At 48.4% G+C, this 18945-nt stretch overlaps 1 long non-coding RNA gene across 1 annotated transcript; it reads left to right on the forward strand.

Moving 5' to 3' along the window:
* Positions 1-748: 748 nt before the first annotated feature.
* Positions 749-18723, forward strand: LOC146356803 (uncharacterized). Its single transcript, XR_014786488.1, has 6 exons — positions 749-849; positions 3325-3453; positions 11609-11684; positions 13741-13825; positions 17267-17369; positions 18411-18723. It is a non-coding gene; the product is annotated as an uncharacterized LOC146356803 (long non-coding RNA).
* The last annotated feature ends 222 nt before the right edge of the window (positions 18724-18945 follow it).

Consider the following 18945-nt stretch of genomic DNA (forward strand, 5'->3'; position numbering starts at 1 on the left):
CTGGAAGAAAAAGTACCACTTTTGTTTGTTTCAGAAAATGGCTTCCATTTCTTGTGTGCAGTCCAGAGGGATGAATGACTGAGCAAGCTATCAAAAGTAATCACGTCTTGTGATAATATATTCAGCACCCTTAAAAAAAAAAGTGTGGTGCCTGCATAGAAGCCTTCCTCCAGATGTTTTGGACTTCAACTAGGCATGTATGGGTTTTGTATAATCCATTCGGTCTGCATTTTGCAGATTGTCAGATGCCTTTCCTTCCATTGTCTGCTCATTGGCGGAATCACCCACCTGATTTCACAAATTTGCACGAATTTGCATTTGCATAAATTTGCACTTGCAAAAATGCGTGACTCCCCCAAATGCACAAATTCCCCCAAATGTGCAAATCCCACCCAATATGTGCATTTTCATGCCTATGGGGGAAATATGCATTTTTGGCCATTTTAAAAAAAATATTGTTTTATATCTAGGCTGCTCTAGGGCAAGCAGCCATCACTTGCATGGTACCTGCAAGGTGGGGCAGGGTGAGTGCTCCTGACCTGCAGTTGTTAAATCTTACTCCAGGTCTCTATTTCACACATTACACCCAAATTGCCAGAGCAGAATTTGTATTACTAAAACCTGTATATATTTATTTATAATGTAAGAGTGAAGAAAAAAGAGGTCACTCACAGCCAGAACTTGCATGCTGTTTCAAGGCAGACCACAATCAAATTCTTATCTAAGCACCAGTGTTTTGCCTTGCCAGCTGAAGGTGGACCCAGTGAGGCCAACCAGATCAATCTCCAGCCAGATCACCAACGCATATCCACCTACTCTGCATATCTATCTACTGTACCTGAAATGGAGGTGAGCTCATGAGCTGAGCTTCCCCCGCAGGCAGATTTGTACCAGAGAAGGGCGGTCCATCATACTTCTGGGTCCCAAATTGTTTCGGGCTTTAAAGTAGAGCTGTGTGCAAATGGCGTCTTGAAATTCTCCATCTTACTTATGGGCAGAGAAATTCAGGAGACAATTTCACCAAATTTCTCCAGGAGGAGAGAAATTCTCATCTGTTTCTCACAGGTAGGGCTCCCCATTGGCAGGGCTTGTAGCACAGCTTCTGACTTTTTTAGTATGGGATTTGAGGGTTTTCATGCTGCAACAGCATCAACTCTCTTGGCAGGCCGGCCCCAGTTTGCATCCACCTCAATGCAGGTGGGGGCGGTGTTGTGTCCAGCTCCAGGGATGAGGTGGGGTTAGTGCTCTGCCAAAATCTGTTCCCCAATTTCCTGAATTTTTCTCCCCCAATGAAAAAGGCTTCCATTCTTCTGCCTCATTCAGGATGTTTTATCATTTACTTTTGTGTAGGGATGTACGAAATTCACTTACCTTTTCACAGAATCTTTTGCGGTGGGGGGGAGGCGCTCCGTCCCTCCCCCCGGAATCCTCAACGGGGGGGAGGCAATCCGCTCCTCCCCCCTGGAATCCTTGATGGCCAGCTCCGCTCCACGGCCAGGCCGCGGAGCAGCCGGCCAGGGCCATCCGCAGCCAGATTTCCGGCCGCAGACAGGCTGGTGCGGACGCAAATGGCGGCCACCATAGCGGCCGCCATTTGCGTCCAGCCAGACAGCCATGATAGGCTACATAAGAATTTACGTAGCCTATCATGGCTAACCTAAAAAAAAAAAATGCAGCGTACGCAAATGGTGGCGGCTATGGCGGCCGCCATTTATGTTCCCTATTTTTCGCCAATTTATCTTACGTAAATATTTACGTAAGCTATTACGGCAAAAAAAGGGGGATGCAAATAGTGTAGTGGACGCTATTTGCGTTCCTTTATTTTTTGCCGTTCTAGCCTACGTAAATATTTTTTTATGTAAATAAATATTTAATAAATATAAATAAATAGCGTCGACTACACTATTTGCGTTCCCCTTTTTTTCGCCGTTTTATCTTATGTAAATATTTACATAAGAGAAATCGGTGAAAAATAGGGAATGCAAATGGCGGCCACTGTAGCCGCCGCCATTTGTGTATGGTGCGGGTTTTTTGTTTACGTAGCCTATCACAGCTGCAAGGACAGCAATGGCGGTGGCAGCAGCCTTGCCGCGGCCAGCCAGGAGACCAACCACCGGAGCCGCCGCCACCGTTGCCACCGCCACTGCCGCCGCTGCTGATCCGCCGCATCTGCCCCAGGTAAGTTCTGTCCCGGGGGGATTCTGCAGGGGGTGGGGGGCAGGAGGCCATTCTGCCACGGATTCTGGGGGGCCGGATTCTAAAGAATCCAGCCTCACTGGAATCTGTGGCGGAATTCTCCACCATCCCTACTTTTGTGGCACTTTTCAGCTTACCTAATCACAGCCAGCCTCGCAGGCTGCCTGCATGTCCTCATGGGACATGGGAGTAATTACCTCATGGTGCCTGAAACTGGGCTTTCATTGAAGCATAGGAGGCTGAGGAGGCCACAGGCGGCCAGAGAGATGATTGTGCAATGAAAAGTGGGACGCTTGCGCTCACTCCTTGGCCACCTCCTAAGCAAGGTAAGCTCATGAAACCCAAATCCAACCCATGAGAAATTCTCTGAAATGTCTTCACTGGTGAATTTCTTTTTGAAAAAAGTTTCTCTTCCATCAAATTGAAAGAGAATGAATAAAAAAAAAAGTGGGAGAAATTTTTCAGCACAGCACTAGTGTAAAGAAGGATTCCTGCATTGAGCAGGGGGTTGGACTCGATGGCCTTGCAGGCCCCTTCCAACCCTACTATTCTATGATTCTATGTACGAACACCTCACTTTCCAGTCTGGGGGCGGGGTTCATAGAGGGGCCCTCCATGCCACTCAGGGCCCCTTGAAATCCTTGGGAGGTGCTCTGTGTCCGGGACAGTTCATGAAGTGGCCCTCCATCTCCCTATAAGGCAATATGCTAATGGCAGCCGCCATTAGCGTATCGCCTTATATAGGGAGCCAGAGAGCCACTCCGCACAAAATCCTCCAGACCTGGAGGTAAGTGATGCCATTCCGCTGTGGAATCCAGAGGTCAGATTCTCTGGGATCCGGCCTCATTTGAGTCTGCAGCGGAATTCTCTGCCATCCCTAGTTTAAAGGTCAAAAGCAGCACTTTGAATTGGGCCTGGAAAGAGACAAAGAGAAAATGAAGGTAGTACAATATTGATGCTGTGGGAATGTCTAAGTGGGGCTTCCATCAGCAGCTGAGCTCCTGCGTGTTGCACTACCTGAAGTTTCTGGACACTTTTCAAAGGCAGCCTCACGTAAAGCATGTAACCTTCTCCTAGTCTGAACATCCCCGAGAGATGTGTGTCCATGACAATATCCACTTTCTGCAGGAAAGGATGTGGCGAGGGCTCCAGCTCCAGCTGTGAAGAAGCACCCCTGGCAACATCATCAACCTAGTCATCCAGGAGCTACGCTGGGTCCAGAAGCAGCGTGGACCGAACAGTGGCGAGTTCACTCACGTGAGGCAAACAGTGTCAAACTTGGAAAACATCCAGCTTAGCCCTTTGTGTTGTCACTCGGGCTGAAGCGAAAGTACTCAGCCTTTTTCAGTGAACATGATTAATAGCATCAAAAAGTGCATCAAAACAGCTGGGATTTTCCAGTGATGGCTTTGAAAGTGTTTGCCTATGGAGGGACCATTGTCCTCACTTTAGGGATGTACGAAAATCACTTAACTTTCGAGGATTATGCTGATGGTGGGGGGGGAGGCGCTCCGTCCCTCCCCCCGGAATCCTGGACGGCCGGCTGTGCTCCGCAGCGATTCTGCGGAGCCGCTGGCCGACTCCGCCAGCAGCCGGACATCCGGCCACTGGCTAGCAGGGACGCAAATGGCGGCGGCCATAGCCGCCGCCGTTTGCGTCCCTGCAGTCAGCCATGATAGGCTAAGTAAATGTTTACGTAGCCTATCACGGCTGACTTAAAAAACAACAACAACACGTGCGTATGCAAATGTCGGTGCCCATGGGTGCCACCATTTGCGTTCCTTATTTTGGCACGTCTTAGTCTACGTAAACATTTATGTAGACTACGGCGAAAATAAGGGGAACGCAAATAGCGTAGACACTACGCTATTTGCGTTGCCCTTATTTTCGCCGTAGTCTACGTAAACATTTACGTAGACTACAGCGACCAAATAAGGAACACGAATGGCGGCTCCCTATGGGGGCCGCCATTTGCGTACGCGCTTTTTTTTTTTAAAGTCATCCGTGATAAGCTACGTGACGATTTACGTAGCCTATCACGGCTGACTTTGCAGATCTAGCCGTGATAGGCTACGTTAATCGTCACGTAGCCTATCACGGGGGCGGTTTTTTTTTTAACTTTTTATTTCGCGGCCAGGCGAGGTGAGGTGCCTCCTCCCCGGCCTGAATTTCAGCCAGGCGAGGCGGGAAGCCTCCCCCCCGGCCTGAATTTCGGCCAGGCGAGGTGGGAGGCCTCCCCCCCCGGCCTGAACTTCGGGGGGAGAGCAGCGAAGCGCCTCCACCCCACCGCGAAAAGCTGCGAGACCAGGTAAGTGGCTTTCGTGCACTCCTAGTGATCTGTGATTGGCTGGGATCACCAATGTGGCTAATACAGGAAGAAGAAGTAATAATGCACAGAAAAAGGGAGGTGTTAAAGTAGCGGTACATAGGGGAAACAACAGCACTGCATAGGAGCGGGTGGGGAAAGGTGTTTATTCTTACAATTAAAGGATTTTCCAGAAAATATATATCCCCTCTTCTCCTTCAAAAGCTCAGGATGGGAGAGCAGGCATCCCTGTTAGTCATACAATCATAGAATCACAGAATAGTAGGGTTGGAAGGGGCCTACTACAACACCATCAAGTCCAACCCCCTGTTCAGTGCAGGAATCCATGTCAGAGCATCCTGGACAGATGGCTGTCCAGCCTCCTCCTGAATGCCTCCAGTGTGGGAGAGCCCACCACCTCCCTAGGAAATTGGTTCCAGTGTCATGTTATTCTAATAGTCAGGAAGTTTTTCCTGATGTTCAGCTGGAATCTGGCTTCCTGTCACTTGAGCTCATGATTCCGTGTCCTGCACTCTGGGCTGATGGAGAAGAGTTCCTGGCCTTCCTCTCTGTGACAACCTTTCAAGGACTTGAAGAGCGCAATCCTATCTCCCCTCAGTCTTCTCTTCTCAAGGCTGAACATACCCAGTTCTTTCAGTCTCTCTTTATAGGGCTTTGTTTCCAGTCCCCCGATCATCTTTGTTGCCCTCCTCGGAACCCTCTCCAGTTTGTCTGCATCCTTCTTCATGTGTGGTGCCCAGAACTGGACACAGTACTCCAGATGAGGCCTAACCAGTGCTGACTAGAGGGGAACTAGTACTTCACGTGATTTGAAAGCTATACTTCTATTAATGCAGCCCAAAAGAGCATTTGCCTTTTTTGCAGCCACATCACATTGCTGGCTCATATTCAGCTTGTGATCTACCACAGATCCAAGATCTTTCTCGCTTGTACTGTTGTTGAGCCACATATCCCCCATCTTGTAACTGTGCACATTTGGTTTCTTTTTCCTAGGTGCAGAACTTGGCATTTATCCCTATTAAATGTCATTCTGTTGTTTTCTGCCCAGTGCTCAGTCTATCAAGAAAGATCACCTTGAATTTTGTTTCTGTCTTCCAAGGTATTAGCTATATCACGCCCAATTTTGTATAATCTGCAAATTTGATCAGCATTCCCTGCACCTCCTCCTCCAAGTCATTAATAACAATGTTGAAGAGCACTGGGCCCAGGACTGAGCCCTGCGGTACCCCACTCGTTACCTCTCCCCAGTTTGAGAAGGTCCCACTGATAAGCACTCTTTGAGTCCGATTCTGTAGCCAACTGTGGATCCACCTGATCATTGTTTCATCTAGCCTACTTTGAGCTAGTTTGCTCATCAGGAGATCATGGGGCACTTTGTCGAAAGCTTTGCTGAAGTCGAGGTATATGATGTCTACAGCATTCCCACTGTCCACAAGGGAGGTTACTTGATCAAAGAATGAGATCAGATTCATCTGGCAGGCCTTGTTTTTGACAAATCCATGTTGGCTTCGAGTCATCACTGCCTTGTTTTCAAGGTGCTTCCAGATGGATTGCTTTATCATCTGCTCCAGAATGTTCCCAGGGATTGATGTCAGACTGACTGGTCTGTAGTTCCCAGGTTCCTCCTTTTTACCCTTTTTGAAGATAGGGACAACATTAGCCCTCCTCCAGTCATCTGGACCTTCACCTGTCCTCCATGATTACTCAAAGATAATAGAGAGTGGTTCCAAGAGTTCTTAGACTCATAGAATCATAGAATAGTAGGGTTGGAAGGGGCCTACAAGGCCATCGAGTCCAACCCCCTGCTCAATGCAGGAATCCAAGTCAGAGCATCCCTGACAGATGGCTGTTCAGCCTCCTCTTGAAAGCCTCCAGTGTGGGAGAGCCCTCCACCTCCCTAGGTCATTGGTTCCATTGTTGTATTGCTCTAACAGTCAGGACGTTTTTCCTGATGTTCAGCTGGAATCTGGCTTATTGTCACTTGAGCCCATTATTCCGTGTCCTGCACTCTGGGATGATCGAGAAGAGATCCTGGCCTTCCTTCTTCTGCCAGTTCCTTTATTACTCTAGGATGCAGTTCATCTGGCCCTGGAGATTTGAGCTCATTCAAAGCCATTCTGTGTTCTTTGACCATATGCCTATCAATCTCAAGCTGTAATCCTGTACTTCACCTTTGCCAGGGGGGTCATAGACCCTCTTTTGGGAGAAGACTCAGCCAAAGTAGGAATTGAGCACCTCTGCCTTTTCTTTGTCATCTCTTATCATTTTGCCATCTTTATTTAATACCTGAACAACCATTTCTTTCCTCTGCCTTTTACTATGCATGTAGCTGAAGAAAGCCTTTTTGTTGCTTTTAGCATCCCTCGCTAATCTCAGCTTGTTCTCAGCTTTAGCCTTCCTGACGTCATCCCTGCCATTCTGTGCGACTTGCCTGTACTCTTCCTTTGTTACTTGGCCTTCTTTCCACTTCCTATATGTATCCTTTTTTGCTTTCAAGTCATCTCTAAGCTTTTTGTGAAGCCACATTGGCATCTTCTGTTGTCTTCCACCTTTTTTTCTTGTTGGAATTGTTTGTAATTGTACCTTCAGAATTTCCTTTTTTCAAAACTTCCATCCACCTTGGACTCCTTTTCTCATTAGAGTAACTTGCCATGGGACCTTACTGATCATTGTTCTTAGTTTAAAATCAGCTTTCCTAAAATCCAGGGTATGCGTTTGGCTACACTCAGCTTTTGCTTAGGGGTGAACGAAAGTCACTTACCTTTTCTCGAAGCTTTTTCGCGGTGGGGGGGGAGCGCTTCGCTGCTCCCCCCGCGAAGTTCAGGCCGGGGGGGGGAGGCTTCCCGCCTCGCCCGGCCGAAATTCAGGCCGGGGGGGGAGGCTTCCCGCCTCGCCCGGCCGAAATTCAGGCCGGGGAGGAGGCTTCCCACCTCGCCCGGCCGCGAACACGAAAGTAACAACAACAAAAAAAAAGTCCCCTGATAGGCTACGTGACGATTCACGTAGCCTATCACGGCTAGATCTGGAAAGTCAGCCATGATAGGCTACGTGAATCGTCACGTAGCCTATCACGGGTGACTTTAAAAAAAAAAAAAGCGCGTACGCGAATGGCGGCCCCCATAGGGAGCCGCCATTCGCGTTCCTTATTTAGTTGCTGTAGTCTACGTCAATGTTTACGTAGACTACGGCGAAAATAAGGGCAACGCAAATAGCGTTGCCCTTATTTTCGCCGTAGTCTATGTAAACATTGACGTAGACTACAGCGACCAAATAAGGAAGGGGAATGGCGGCTCCCTATGGGGGCCGCCATTATCCGTGCACACTTTTTTTTTTTTAAGTCACCCGTGATAGGCTACGTGATGATTCACGTAGCCTATCACAGCTGACTTTGCAAATCTAGCCGTGATAGGCTACGTGAATCGTCACGTAGCCTATCAGGGGACATGTTTTTTTTCTTTTTCTTTCATTGCAATGGCGGGGGCGGCAGCCGGTCGAAAGACCGGCTGCCGCTCCCGCCCCGCTCGAACACTGGACGAACCGCCAGCCGGACCCGCTGCCGGGAGGGACATTCAGGGAAGGTAAGTCCCGTCCTGGGGGGGGGTGCGGGGGGCGGGGGGGTGCGGAGGATTTCTCCCCGAAACTTGTTCGGGGGGCCGAACACGTTGGCGCTCGGCCCCCCGAAGTTTCGGGGAGAAATTCTCCGCCATCCCTACTTTTGCTTCCTTTAGAACCATGAACTCAAGTATAACATGGTTGTTTTCCCCCAGGATTCCAGTAACTGCTACTTTACCCACTAAGTCATCTCTGTTGGTTAGGATCAAGTCAAGGATAGCCGATCCTCTAGTTCCTACCTCTACTTTTTCATTGGCTATTTGCTTTTCAAAAGTTTCATCCTTGTCTTCTTGATTGGGTGGCCGGTAGTAGACTCTGACCACCAGGTTCCTTTTATTCTTAGCTCCATTTATTTTCACCCAGATGCTGTCGATGGGGCTACCAAGCTCATCCTCCTGGATTTCTGTGCAGAGATATGTATTTTTCACATACAGTGCAACCCCACCTCCCTTTCTGTTCCTCCTGGTCTTTTTGAACAAGTTATACCCTTCATTTGCTGTATTCCAGTCATGAGAGTCATCCCACCAAGTCTCAGTTACCCTATCAAGTCCTAATTTCCCTCTTGTATTAAGAGTTCAAGTTCGTTCTGTTTGTTTCCCATACTCTGTACATTAGTATATAGACATCGAAGACCATGTGCTTCATAGTCTGGCTTCCTTCCTACATGTTTGTGAAGACTATGGTTGGGCACTATTAGAGCTGTTCCCTCCCTTGCAGTGCATGAGCCTTCGTCCATTGTTACCCCCAGCTTTACGTCACCCTTCCCTGTAGGTTTCAGTTGAAAGCCCTCCTGAGGAAGTTCTTCATGCTGTGGCCAAACACATTCTTCCCAGCCTTTGTGAGGTGCAACCCATCCCTTGCCAACAGCCCATCTTCCAGGAAGTATAGCCCGTGGTCCCAGAATCCAAATCTCTTGCGCCTAGGGATGTACGAAAGTCACTTGCCTGTTCGCGGATTATGCTGATGCTGGGGGGGAGGCGCTCCGTCCCTCCCCCCAAAATTCTGGCCGGGGGGGAGGCGCTCCATCCCTCCCCCCCACCAAATCCTGGCCAGCCGGCTCCGCTCCGCAGGGATTCTGAGGAGCCGCCGGCCAGCTCCGCCAGCGGCTGGACATCCGGCCGCTGGCTAGCAGGGACGCAAATGGCGGCGGCCGTAGCCGCCACCGTTTGCGTCCCTGCACTCAGCCGTGATAGGCTACGTAAATGTTTACATAGCCTATCACGGCTGATTTTAAAAAAAAACAATGCATGTACGCAAATGGCAGCGCCCATGGGCGCCGCCATTTGCGTTCCTTATTTTGGCACGTCTTAGTCTACGTAAACATTTACGTAGACTACGGCAAAAATAAGGGGAACGCAAATAGCGTAGTGTCTACGCTATTTGTGTTCCCCTTATTTTCGCCGTAGTCTACATAAATGTTTACGTAGACTAAGACGTGCCAAAATAAGGAACGCAAATGGTGGCGCCCATGGGCGCCGCCATTTGTGTACGCGCGGGTTTTTTGTTTTTTTTTAATCAGCCATGATAGGCTATGTAAACATTTACGTAGTCTATCACGGTGTTTTTTAAAATTTAGCCATGATAGGCTACGTAAATCTTTATGTAAAAAAGGTGTCCCCAACCAGTCGTGTCCGACTCTAGGGTGTGGTGCTCATCCCCGTTTCTAAGCCGAAGAGCCAGCGCTGTCCGAAGACGCTTCCGTGGTCATGTGGCCGGCATGACTGAACACCCAGGTGCACGGAACGCTGTTACCTTTCCCGCTGAGGCGGTACCTATTTATCTACTTGCAATTTCTTGCTTTCGAACTGCTAGGTTGGCAGAAGCTGGGACTGAAGACGGGAGCTCACTCCGTCACGCAGTACTTGGGTCTCGAACTGCTGACCTGCCGACCTTCCAGTCTGCAGTTCAGCGTCTTAACCACTAAGCCACCACGGCCCCTAAATCTTTATGTAGCCTATCACTTTTTTTAAAAAAAAACTTGGAAATGGCGGCGGCAGCAGCCAGTCGGAAGACCGGCCGCCGCAGCCGCCACAGCCGAACCGCCGCAGGTGCCGCCACCACCGCCGCCAGGAAGATACGCCCCAGGTAAGTCCTATCCCGGGGGCGGCAGGGGGCCGTTCCGCCACTGATTTTGGGGGGCCAAATGCGCTGGCATTCAGCCTCCCCGAGATCCGTGGCGGAACCTTCGTACATCCCCACTCACGCCAGCACCACCTTCGTAGCCAGTCATTCACCCGGAGTATTTTTCTTTCCCTTTCCCTCTTCTAACTACTGGAAGGATGGACTAGGGATGTACGAAAGTCAGTTACCTTTCCGACGGGGTGATTCCCGACATCCTAATATGGCTGGCTCTGCTCTGCGGAGATTCCACAGAGCTGTCGGCCGGGGCCGCCCACAGCCAGACATCCGACCGCTGGGCAGCCTTCCAGGGGGGAAAAAAAGCGTACGCAAATGGCGGCGGCTATGGCGGCTGCCATTTGTGTTCCCTTTTTTTCGCTTTTTTAGCCTACGTAAATATTTACGTAAGCTATTATGGCAAAAAAAAGGGGGAACACAAATAGCGCCCACTACGCTATTTGCATTCCCCTTTTTTTCACCATAATAGCTTACGTAAATATTTACATAGACTAAAACAGCGAAAAAAAGGGAACGCAAATGGCGGCCGCCGTAGCTGTCGCCATTTGCCTACGCGGGTTGTTGTTTTTTGGCTTGCCGTAATAGGCTACGTAAGTATTTACATAGCGTATCCCAGCAAAGGCAGCTACGCAAATGGTGTGGTGGCCACCATTTGCGTGGCTGCCTTTGCCATCCAGCCAGGCTTACCACGGCAGCCTGGCTGGACACAAATGGTGGCCACTACGGCGGCCGCCATTTGAGTCTGCAGCAGCTGGCCGAGAGACCAGCTGCCGCCGCCGCCACCAGAGCCTCCGCCGCTGGAACATCCACCCCAGGTAAGCTTCGTCCCGGGGGGGATTCCGCGGGGGGGCGAGGGGTGGGAGGCCATTCTGCCACAGGTTTTGGGGGGCCAAATGCCAGTGCATTCAGCCTCACTGAAATCCATTGCAGAACTCTCCGCCATCCTTAGGATGGACAAGAAAACTATCTGAGCCCCAAAGTTCTTGAGTTTCCTTCCCAAAGCTTCAAGGTCTGATGTGATTTCTTCATAGCTCCGTTTGGCAGTATCATTTGTTCCCACATGGATGAGAAGAAAGGGATACCTGTCAGTGGGCTTTATGAGTGCAGGCAACCTTTCAGTCACGTCTCTAATCCATCCTCCCGGGAGACAGCATACCTGACGAGTCCACGGGTCTTCACAACATACTTGGGTTTCGATTCCATGCAACAAGGAGTCTCCCACTACTACTACTCTTCTCTCCTTGTAGCTGTAGGCCTTGGTTTCATCGCCTCTGCTTGGGTGACCTTCAGCCTCTTCCTCGCTCCAATGAAGGTTCCCCTGTATTTCTTCCTCTGCAGGCTGTCCTCCAGTCTCATCCTCAAGTACCTGGAAACAATAGCCTTTCCATATGTTTTTGCTGCTTCACATTTGGAAGTGAGTATATGGTACAATTTCTTTGATCTACAGTATATCCACTGGCCTAATACATATTACTGGTTTTGAACCCTCTTCCTTCGTGTATGAGTGTGTGTTGCTTACGTCAGGGAAATCAGTTGTGAAGGATCCCCTTAACCCATGCAGTACAGATTGTGAGCAAGGTTAGACACGAGGCTGCAAAGGACCCACATAAACATGGGAATAGATCTAGACTGTAGCCGTGGCCAAACTCTCCAGCCTGGGGCCAAGCTGCTGCTTGGTGTCTAGACCTCCTGCCCAGCCATGAGATCACTGCACCCTCCCACTGATATTGGCTTAGGCAGGGTGGGGGGAGCTGGGCCTCCCAATCTGAAGAATCTTCCCAGCACTAAATAAGAGTAGAGCAGTGTTAGGCAACCGTTTTGATCCATGGGCAGATTTGGCAATTTGAGATACTGTCCTGGCCAACACCACAAAATCGCTGCCCCAAAAGGACAAGTAACCCACCCCAAAGTCTGACTACAAGGCAGAGGTGGGTTCTGAGCCCCAGTACCTTAAACAACTTCTTCAAACCCAGTTTTCAGCACCAACAGAGCAATCTCAACTGCTGCTAAGAAAATGTTTTGTTTTGTGTGTTTTTAAGAGGGAGGAGTAGAGCACCTTGGTGAGTGTCAAGAAACATGGGTGCAGATGCATTGGTGCCCACGGGCACCATATTCTCTATCCCTGTCCTGTCCCAGACTCTTCAGTGATAGTGCAAGAATGTTGGAAGTGTGGTAATGCCACAAACCACCCTACCAGCTGGTGGGCACCCCTCTCCAGTAGAATGTGGGTGTCCCAGTCCCAGTCGGGGGGCAGATGGGGCTGATGGTGGACCATCCCCAGCCTATGCCATGCATAGCTTTATATTCCAGCAGCCCCATCTTAAATCAAAGCAGTTTGGGCCCAGAGCTCTGCAACACATTGAAGCGATGGTGTTCCTAAATCCTGTTGATGGATCCTGCATCATTGCCACAATGCACAGCCAGGTTATCATATTATAGCTGCAGCTGTCATGCAATTTGTATAGCCATGTGAAGCGTTTTATGGGGGAAATATACAAAGGAAAGACAATCGTGAACAAAGACAATGCACTCCACTCATCAATAAAGCTGAGAGGAACTCAAAGTGTTATAAATTCCAACTTTCAAGATTTAATTTGCTCTTCTAGGTCTCACCTATTTTTCTGAGGAAATAATGTAATAGGAAAGAAGCTTTTCTTTCCGCTTTTGTACTTTTGTTTTTCAGTTCAACAAATGGCTGTGGTTTTCTTTTTCAAAACAGCATATGTAATTCTGTTTCCAGTAAGATAAATATACAGGGTAAGACAACGCCAGGCCCACAAATGCCATTTCTGAAGAACACTGGGCAATAATCTAATTAATTCAGGTCCGTTTCATCACACATAAAACCTCAATGTCAGTGAGGGATGTCTTTTTGGTAGAACTGTGCAGAATATTCACCAATTTCCCCCTCACGAGCGGCAGTTTTATTTTATTAGTTTGTGCCATTTAAAACAAACAAGCGATGGGGGCTTTCTTCCTCAAGCAGGCCTAGCCAATTAGCTGTCGTGTGAACAATGTGACGACACCGTCATGCGGTCTATCAGATTTGGTTCTGCAGCATCACAGACTCTTACTAGATGAAGGGCAAGCAGTGTTGCTCTCACTCTAAGCAGATGCCCCGATGGCACCATGTAGCCAATCAGATTTGTCATGATGCTAAACCAGAGCGAGGCCAATGCTTCTTGCCCTCATTCTGAATGTGTGAACATTTTCATCCACATCTGAACACCCTCTACGTGCCACAACATGGGAGGGGACATTTCCTGTCCTCTCCGATTCCTGCTTTGCCCTTGGCATTTGCCAGTGTGTGGTCACGTCTTCGATTCCTTCAAAAAGAAGCTGTCCTAAAGTGGAGAGAGAGGGGGAGGAGGAGGAGGAGTGTGAAGGAACAGATGTGTTTTATAATTTTGCATGTAGCTTTTTTGGTTTTATGAGGTTAATTTCCTTTCTGTGTCTCCTAAAACCAAAAGGTCAGAAGTTCAGGAAGCCAATGGAGGGATGGCAGGTGCCAATGAGTCCATAGAGCAAGGAAGAAAACAGGAGGTTCAGCTAAAGGTCAGGAGCTAAAGGTCACGCTTTCGGTGCCAAAAAGTTTGCTGTGAATGAAAGAAAAAGGTTACAGATTTGCAAGTAGCTTCAGTTTTGCAAAGAGGTCAGCAGAAGGAATTAAGGGCAAAGATGAAGCCTCCTGATGGTCCAAGTTACAAGAGCACAAGGTAGCTTTAAGATTGTTGTTCAGTCATTCAGCCATGTCCGACTCTTCGTGACCCCATGGACCAGAGCACGCCAGGCCTTCCTGTCCTCTGCCCTCTCCCGGAGCATGCTCAAGTCCATATTCATTGCGTCGGTGATGCTATCTAGCCATCTCATCCTCTGCCGTCCCCTTCTCCTTTTGCCTTCAGTCTTTCCCAGCATCAGGGTCTTTTCCAGTGGGTTTTCTCTTTGCATTAAGTGGCCAAAATATTGGAGCTTCAGCTTCATTATCTGTCCTTCCAATGAGCACTCAGGGTTGATTTCCTTTAGGATGGACTGATTTGACCTCCTTGCAGTCCAGGGGACTCGTAAGAGTCTTCTCCAGCACCACAGTTCGAAAGCATCGATTCTTCGGCGCTCAGCCTTCCTTATAGTCCAGCTCTCACAGCCATACATTACTACTGGGAAAACCATAGCTTTGATTAGACGGACCTTTGTCGGCAAGGTGATGTCTCTGCTTCTTACTATGCTGTCTAGGTTTGCCATAGCTTTCCTCCCAAGGAGCAAGCGTCTTTTAATTTCATGGCTACAGTCACCGTCTGCGGTGATCTTGGAGCCCAAGAAAGTAAAATCTGTCACTGCTTCCATTTCTTCCCCTTCTATATGCCAGGAAGTGATGGGGCCAGATGCCATGATCTTCGTTTTTTTAATGTTGAGTTTCAAACCAGCTTTTGCACTCTCCTCTTTCACCCTCAACAAGAGGCTCTTGAGATCCTCTTCGCTTTCTGCCATGAGGGTGGTATCATCTGCGTATCTGAGGTTGTTGATAATTCTCCCAGCAATCTTAATTCCGACCTGTGATTCCTCCAGCCCGGCGTTTCTCATGATGTACTCTGCATATAAGTTAAATAAGCAAGGTGACAATATGCAGCCTTGTCGTACTCCTTTCCCAATTTGGAACCAATTGGTTGTTCCATGTCCAGTTCTAGCTTTAAGATTAGGCTAACAATATTTCCTTGAGACAAAAACAGGATATTGGGATGACAAAAACAGAACGGGTTATGTAATATTCCGTACTCATGAAAAAAGTAAGACGATAACAAAGGTTTTATTACATGAACATATTGAGCTAACTATTATCCTTCAGTGACAGAACTCATACAAAAATTTAGGTAGATGTAGAGGGGACTTTATTTCACCACAATTGTGCCATAAATATTTCTCCGATTAAGTAATCCTATGCAGCAAATTTCAGTCTTTCAACACCTTATCATAAAACTTCTCACACACATGACACAATTTTGTTTTATAACTAACATAGCCCTCATTGTCTCAACACTTAATCTAGATTTCTCCTTTGATCACATACCATTCATAACAGAAAATATTCTCTCGACAGGTGCTGTACTTCCTATTGTGTACTACACAATATTAGGGTTGTACAAAAGTCACTTACCTTTTCGACAGGGTGATTCGCAGTGGGGAGGAGGCGCTCCGCACTTCCCCCCGAAATCCTAACCCGGCCAGCTCCGCTCTGCGGAGATTCCGCAGAGCCGCCGGCCAGGGCCGCCCGCAGCCGGACATCCAGCCGCTGGGCAGCCTGCAGGAAAAAAAAAAAAAGTGTACGCAAATGGCAGCAGCTACGGCAGCCGCCATTTGTGTTCCCTTTTTTTTGCTGTTTTAGCCTACGTAAATATTTACGTAAGCTATTACAGCGGGGGGGGGGGGAAGAATGCAAATAGCGCTCACTATGCTATTTGTGTTCCCCTTTTTTTCACCTAGCTTACGTAAATATTTACGTAGGCTAAAACAGCAAAAAGATGGGAACGCAAATGGCGGCTGCTGTAGCTGCCACCATTTGAATACGCTGTATTTTTTTTTTTAGCTTGCCGTGATAGGCTATGTAAATACTTACATAGCCTATCACGGCCTCCGCAGGGACGCAAATGGCATCCCTGCGTTAGCTGTGATAGGCTATGTAACTATTTACGTAGCCTATCACAGTTATGATGAGGAAGCGAATGGTGGCCGCAGCGCAGCCACCATTTGCAAGTCAGCGTGGATGGCAGCAGGTAAGTGGTCCCTTTCGTGTGCCTTTCATGCGCCTTTTGTGGGGGGGGCTTCATTCCGCCACGGATCTCGGGGGGCCGAATGCACTGGCATTCGGCCTCACCGAGATCCGTGGCGGAATTCTCTGACATCCCTACACAATATAACAAAACAACTGCAGCTCCCTTTGTGGTCTCTCAGGCTATAAGAGACCTAAAAAACAACCTAAACTCACTGCAAAAGAACATGGAAAGGGGCGCAAATGAATAACACTAATTTATTGCATATACACAAAAAAACCACTCATAAATATACATATATAAAATACTTATAAAATATCACATGAGCAGTAAACAAATCTGTATGGCATACCATTTTGAACACTCTAATGCAGGTCTGCAGTGGCCAGACTGCAAAAAATCTTAAACATACACCAAAAAGAAAAAGAAAAAAATGAACACTCCGACTGCTATCACAAGCCGGTATATGCTAATGTCCCACCGGAGAGTTCCGCTGTAATAAAAAAAATAGCTAACAGCCTGTTGAACCGAAATTAGGGATGTACGAAAGTGACTTACCTTTCGCAGATTATGTTGATGGGGGGGGGAGGCCGATCTGTTCCTCCCCCCCGGAATCCTCGATGGCCGGCTGTGCTCCGCGGCAGCTCTGCGGAGCAGCTGGCCAGGCCCAGCCCAGTCCAGAGCCGTCCGCAGACGGATTTCCGGCCGCAGAGGGCTCGGGGGGGGAACGCATATGCAAATGGCGGCAGCTATGGCCGCCGCCATTTGCATTCCTTATTTTTGTCCATCTGAATCTACGTAAATATTTACGTAGACTATGACAGCAAAAATAAAGGGGAACGCAAATAGCATAGCGGGCGCTATTTGCGTCCCTTTTTGATTCCCCGTTCTAGCCTATGTAAAGATTTATGTAGGCTAAAACGGGGAATCAAAAAGGGACACAAATAGCGCCCGCTATGCTCCTTGATTTTCACCATCATAGTCTACGTAAATATTTACGTAGATTAAGAGGGCAAAAATAAGGAACGCAAATGGCAGCGGCCGTAGCTGCCGCCATTTGCGTACGCGTTTTGTTTTTGTTTTTAACCCACCTAGCCGTGATAGGCTCCGTAAAGATTTACGGAGCCTATCACGTCGTGTTTTGTTTTGTTTTTTTAACCTAGTCATGATAGGCTACGTAAATCTTTATGTAGCCTATCATATCTTTCTTTTTCTTTCTTTTTTTTTTTACCAGAGTGGAAATGGCGGCAGCGGCAGCCAGTCAGAAGACCGGCCGCTGCTGCCGGAGCCGCCGCTGGAGCCGCCGCTGGAGCTGCCGCCTGGAAGATCCACCCCAGGTGAGTCTCGTGCCGGGGGCGATCCGCAGGGGGGCAGGCCGTTCCGCCACGGAGTTCGGGGGGCCGAATGCACTGGCATTTGGCCTCACCGAGATCCGTGGCGGAAGTCTCTGACATCCCTAGCAGAAAGAATCTCTATGGGCGGAATGATGGTAGAAACAACAGTAAGACTCCCCCTCCTGGCTCCCACACGCTGAAGGGGGCTTAGCGAAGCCTCTCAAATTCCCCGCCACTGCAGACAAGCAAGGGGATGGCGTCTGATTGTCACTAGCTCAGGACGCCTGGTCTGGCCTGGATGAAGAAAATGGAGCTTCCTCTTTTGTCACACTAGTAGTGTTACTGCATGCATAGAGCCTTATGATAAACACATTCAGTTTTTTACAAAAAATTAAAAACGGGACAAAATTGACATTTATATTAAAACAACGGGACAGTCGGGAAATATGAAAAAAACGGTACTGTCCTGTTTAAAACGGTACATATGGTCAGCCTATAACTGAAGACCAAAAATGAGATTTTTAGAGAGAGGAAGAGAGAAGCTAGTAAGCTAGAAGGAAGGGAGGAAAAGATCAAGAAAGAAAGTAGCTTGGGAAAGCTCAGAACTCTGGTAGTAAGGTATTGCTGGGAAGACCTTCGAGAGACCAGGGACACAGGGAAGTCAGACTAGCTGGATGCATTTGCCCTGGTTACTTTCATATCACTTTTGCTCTTGTTGGTGTGTGTGTGCGTGCGTTCGCGCACGCTCGTGTGCGCACATGCTATATATGTATTCAATTGTTAAAATCTTTTGCCTAATAATTATGTTGTTATATCAACTTTGTGGCCTCTTTTCCCGATGAATTACCCACCCCACATCCAAGAGCCACACCCCACACTACCTAAAAGCATTTACAAGAGAGCCAGAGGGATTTCACACTGTTTGTTGGAGGCAGTTGGGGAAAATAAAGAATTCCACCTGGTGGCAGCAGAAAGTCTCATTGGAGGGGAAGGGCGAGCAGGAGTGGGGCACTCAGCTTGGCCTGGTTTCCCTTCCACACACAGATCGGGGTGTAGCTGCTCCCATGACAGACAGCATTTTTTTGGCACCTCAATGAGAACAGAAAGACAGAGTCCTGGTTCACAGATGGCAGCTCTCAGCTCTGCAGATGAGGTGAGCGTGAGTTCCTGGAACGGAGCTGACGTGGCATTAACAGTTCATGAAATGAGCTGTGAAGCCCCTGATTCAAATCTCTTCTTAAACTGAGGTCTCTGGGTGGTCTTAGGTCAGTCACCACCATCTGTCAGACTCAGGTTGCTGTCTCCAATATGGGAGGAATAATCCTGGTACAGGGTAATTATTAAAGATTTCTGCGAGAATGCCTGTTTGAGCACTAAATGCCACATAAACACTAAATATTATGTCAACTGTTTTGTGAAAAGTTTCAAGAAGTGTCCCTGTGCATTATGATCCCACTGTACCAGAAGTCTATAGCTGCTGAATAAGCAAACTTTTCAAGAGCTTGAGGGGCAGAAAGTGGACAGAAGTGGAGGATGCTGGCTGGGGGATTATGGCATTTGTAGTCTAACACTTCTGGTG

This window comes from Heloderma suspectum, chromosome 1 (assembly GCF_057233095.1).
Source record: "Heloderma suspectum isolate Gila_16-S chromosome 1, 16-S_ref, whole genome shotgun sequence".
NCBI classification, from domain to species: domain Eukaryota; kingdom Metazoa; phylum Chordata; class Lepidosauria; order Squamata; family Helodermatidae; genus Heloderma; species Heloderma suspectum.